Consider the following 5,160-nt stretch of genomic DNA (forward strand, 5'->3'; position numbering starts at 1 on the left):
GAAGCAGAAGCAGATTGAGAACACTTGGGTTAAAGGCTGCAGGATTTCTGTCAAAATCAAAGAGCCAAATCATTTCAAGAAATATGACGCCTTGATTCATCGCTTTCTCCGAATGTCTGATGTAACCTGATTCTCAGCAGAGAGTTTTGACATACAGACAACTTGACCTCAACTTTCACTGCTGCTGATATCAGCTGAAGAATGATATGTACCTGAATCTAATGTCTGCAGACATACCATCGAAAAGAACTATAAACTGTTTAAACCCAGAAGAACGGCTGACAATCAGCAGAAGAAGAAATGCCAACCTTGGACAATCGACAGATTATGGACCCTTTTTTATTTTCCCTTACAGCATTACTTTATTATAAATAAATAAAAACATGAAAAATAAAAAATACAAAAAAATAGCAAAACAAATGATTAATCAATTATTGAAAATGGTTAAATTGATTGACTTTTAATGATATTACTTCACTTGCTCCAAAAATTGATAAATTGAATCAAAAATCTTTCCTAATGTAACATCATTTTGCACGTTTTCAACTTTTGATACTTGATGAAATTTTGCTCTGAAAATCTCTGAAACAGTGTTGTGTCTATTTTACTGATAAAGTATTTTTTTTATCATATCAATTACTTTTATAAGTAACATAATCTGCATATATTCTAGATAACTGATCTGCATTTGCCATGTTGATTTCCGAAATAGTTATTTTACATTATAATTAAGTAATTCATCTTTGTCATGTGCTTTATTGATACTTTACGATTCTTAATTCTGTCTGATAAAAGCTAGGAACCGGATATTGATAAATCATGTAATAAAATGGTTACAGTATAACGGGGTGGGATTATATAAGTTCGCTTCCTTCCACCTCCTTTCAAGCAATATTTATTCTTCCTCTTTCGGCTTCTCCCATCAGGGGTTGCCACAGCGAACAAGTCGCATGGTAAACTTGGCAATGTTTTACGCCGGATGCCCTTCCTGACGCAACCTTCTCAAACCGGGCTTGGAACCGGCACAGGGGTAGAGAAGGGAACAGGGAGCAGCCCGGAGTTGAACCCTGGTTTCACGGACGGAAGGCGCCGCAAACCAGCACGAGCTAAACCGGCTCCTAATTATCCTAAGTTTGATTATTTACTGTATGAATGTATAACTGATGATTGTATTGCTTTTGTGTATTATTTCTATTTGATTGCTTGAAATAAACCATTTCAAATACAAAAAAAAACCAACCTACAGACTGGCTCAACCGAATGGTCTGTCATGGCTAGCAGGCTAAGGCAGACTCATGTGCTGGAACCCGGAAAGACGCAAGGCAAGCGGATAGGTAAGAGTAACTGGTTTTAATGTGGCAGCGGGGATGAAGCTGAGTCCCAGGTTTCCTGTGGTAGGGTACGGAGGTGGTTGGAGGGTCTTGGCGGCGTCAAGCGATGTATCCAAAGTGGATATCCAGAGGAGCGACCGGAACGTGGACAGCGAGACGAGAGCAGTCACCAGGAGGGTCCAAACGGAGATGTAATCCTGAGACGAGGTAAGACAGACTGGGTTAACAGGGAACGAGGCTAACATAGAACAAGAATTTTACGAGGCCAGGAGATGCACCGTGGAAGTACAACGAACTAGCGTTGATTGCAGGTCCGTGGTCTCCTTAAGAGCCTGCGGCCAGACGAGGCTGAGGAGGTGCAGCTGGAAGCATCAGGTGTAGCTGATGAGGAGGAGGAGTCAGCCGGGGGCACCGTGACAGTACCCCCCCCCCCCCCCCCCCCAACGACCGCCTCCAGGCGGACCAGGGCGACGGTCAGGATGATCCCGAAAGAAGTCGTGGATGAGGGAGCGGTCCAGTATGAGGGAGCGAGAGATCCACGACCTCTCCTCAGGACCGTAACCCTCCCAATCCACCAGGTACTGGAACCCACGACCTCTGCGATGCACATCCAAAACCCGGCTGGCGGTGTAGGCCGGGGCACCGTCGATGAGCCGGACGGGTGGTGGGGAAGACGACGGCGGGCAAAGGGGGCTTTGACGGACAGGCTTAAGTCGGGACACATGAAAAGACGGGTGGATCCTGAGGGCAGCCGGCAACTTAAGATGGACACAGGAGGGGTTAATGATCCGTTCAATGGTAAATGGTTCGATGTAGCGGGGTGCCAATTTACGGGATGTGGCTTGGAGGGGAATGTTCTTAGAGGACAGCCACACTTGTTGCCCGGGTTGATAGGATGGACTCACCGTGAAGTGAACTGCGGTCCTCGGTCTGACAGGATGTCGGAAGGAATGCCGTGGAGACGAAAAACCTGATTAACCAGAGTGTTAGCAGTTTCAGTGGCTGTAGGCAGGTGAGGCAGAGGAATGAAGTGAGCTGCTTTAGAAATCCGGTCGATGACCGTGAGGATGACCGTAAAACCGCAAGATGGAGGCAGTCCAGTAACAAAATCTAGGGCAATGTGAGACCAGGGGCGACTAGGCGTGGATAGTGGATGAAGGCGACCAGCAGGAGGCGAGTTGGACGATTTGGCCCTAGCACAGGTGGTACAGGCTGCAATGTATTGTCGTACGTCGGTATCCATAGTCGGCCAAAAGAAATGACGCTTGAGGAGCATGAGGGTACGACGTACACCCCCGTGGCAGGCGACCTTAGAAGAGTGTCCCCAGGTGATGGCGTCGGACCTGAGTCTGTCGGGGACAAACAGGGTAACAGGTGGACAGTTAATGGAGTCAGGTTTCTCACCTTGGGCCTGTAGGATCCTGGTCTCCACGTCCCACGTGAGGTTGCCCACAAAAAGGGAGTCAGGGATGATGGGTGGTGTAGTGGTAGCCTCCGTGGTGTTGTACTTGCGAGACAGAGCGTCCGGTTTGCCGTTCTTACTGCCCGGGCGATACGTGATGGTAAAGTCGAATCTGTCGACGAACAAACACCAACGGGCCTGTCTAGAATTCAGTCTCTTAGCGGAGCGTAAGTAGGCCAGGTTCTTGTGATCTGTCCATACTATAGACGGTTGTTCAGCCCCCTCCAACCAATGTCTCCATTCCTCCAGAGCGAGTTTAATGGCCAGTAGTTCCCTATTACCGACGTCATAGTTTTGTTTCTCCTCATATTTTTGCGATGTTTCAGTTTGCCTATTAAATGTTTTAGTTCCTGTCACCAAGCTTGGTCTCCTGCATTTGGGTCCTCCACCACCAGTTCGTTGCAGAATGACCTGACCAACTTGGACCCAGCAGGGGAGTTTTTCGTCATGCCATTCCATGCCACGCCAGATGAGTTCCTGCAGCCACAGGTCATGCCAATCTACATCCAGCTAAACTGTTCCTAAGGGGGATTGCCGGTACCATCCTACAAGTTTCAAGTTTCCTGTGGAGGGTCACTGGGGCCGCTCCTCTTCATGTGTGTTCCTGAGGAGGGTCGCCATTCTTTCCCCCTTGGCTATGTCTCCTGGTCCAGATGAGAGGGTCACCAGTGCTGCTCCCCTTCATAGCGCCTGTCCCTGGGGAGAGTAATTGGGACTTCTACTCTTAATGCCTGTTCATGGGAGGGGTTGCCCCACACATCAGTCTGACTGCAGGAACCCAAACTGTTCTGGACTTTTTTCTTTTCCTGTTCCTCCAGGTCCCCTTCTCTGGGTTTGTTTGGGCATCTGGGATCTGCCCTTTTGGGGAGGGGTACTGTAAGGATTCAGTGATTTGGTTCTTGGTCATGTTTTTGGTTTTCTTTGTCAGTCACTCAACCTTCAGGTTCATGATCCACAGCTGTCTTCAGTTCAGTTAATTGCCCTTAGCCTATTTAAGTGTCTTGGTTTTTGTTCTTCCTTGTCAGGTCATCTGCTATGTTTTGTCACAGTTTTGTTTCTCCTCATATTTTTGTCATGTTTCAGTTTGCCTATTAAATGTTTTAGTTCCTGTCACCAAGCTTGGTCTCCTGCATTTGGGTCCTCCACCACCAGTTCGTGACATGGTCATCGAAAAGAAAAAGAATGGAACTGCTGAGAATACCGGTATGTTTGGACCCTAAAGACCTAAATGAAAGCACAAAACAAGAACACTATCAAATACCCACACATGAGGAAATCATCAGTGAAATGTCAGGTGCCAGATACTTCACAAAGCTTGACGCCTCTCAAGGCTAGTGGCAGCTGAAGCTGGATGAAAGCAGCACAAGGTACTGTACCTTTAACATTCCCTTCAGATGAGACTGGTTTCTCAGACTGCCTTTTGGAATAAAGTCAGCACCTGAAATATTTCACCGAGCGATGGAGCAGATCATTTAAAATTTTGAAGGAGTTCGAGTCTACATTGATGACATCATCATATGGGGGTTCTTGTCATGGTGGCCTGTCAGACTCCTCCCCCTCCAGCTCTGCTGCTCCTTCCTCTCAGCTGTGACCACTCATCTCATCAAGCCACCTGCTTCAAAAGGAGACCCAGCTTCATCATTCTTCGCCAGTTCGTTAACCCTGATGGTACCTAGTCCTCTGAAGTTTTCTACGTCTGAGCCCTTGTCTCGTTCAGAGCTAACCTTGCTTTGTCCTCTGCACTTCAGGTTTTTCACCTCATGCCACGAGGGTCACCTGAGTCTTACCACCTCGAGCAGCAGAAGCCACAGCCATCTATCGCTGACGCCGCCTGCCATAGTGAGCCACAGTCTCTGTGCTCCTCAAGATCTCCAGCCACGCCTCCAGTCAAGAGCCGCAGCCATGTTACCCACAGCTTCGCCAGGATCAAGCAAGAACTCAAATAAACTTCTTACTTACCTTTCACTGACCTGTCTCTGCCTTCTGGGTTTCAGCATCTGGGTCCGTCCCGCGTTCTAGCTATGACAGTTCTCAGCTCAAGAACACAATGAGAGACTTTGCAGAGTGATGGAGCACATACTAAAGTATAGACTAAAACTCAACAAAAATAACTGAGTTTGGTGTGGAAGAAATACTGTTCTTGGAGATGAACTGTCTGCAAGTGGTGTTCAACCAGATCAAGACAAAATACAGGCAATAGAGATATTCTTTATTGATCCCACAATGGGGAAATTCAATTGTTACAGCTGTTCAGTGCAAAATAGAGAAACAAGAAGAAAAGCTACGTGCAAAAAGAATGAAATGGTGTCAAAAATGTGCAAAAGTAATAAAATTTAACAAGAAGAATCTACACTTATATACACCATC

The 5,160-nt window shown here is 47.0% G+C and overlaps 1 long non-coding RNA gene across 1 annotated transcript; it reads left to right on the forward strand.

Annotated features, from left to right (window-relative positions):
- The first annotated feature begins 1,772 nt into the window (after positions 1-1,772).
- LOC144986802 (uncharacterized) lies at positions 1,773-4,758 on the forward strand. Its single transcript, XR_013650643.1, has 3 exons — positions 1,773-1,909; positions 3,141-4,461; positions 4,542-4,758. It is a non-coding gene; the product is annotated as an uncharacterized LOC144986802 (long non-coding RNA).
- The last annotated feature ends 402 nt before the right edge of the window (positions 4,759-5,160 follow it).

This window comes from Oryzias latipes, chromosome 17, assembly GCF_053564925.1.
Source record: "Oryzias latipes strain Hd-rR chromosome 17, Olatipes_Hd-rR_3.1".
NCBI lineage: Eukaryota > Metazoa > Chordata > Actinopteri > Beloniformes > Adrianichthyidae > Oryzias > Oryzias latipes.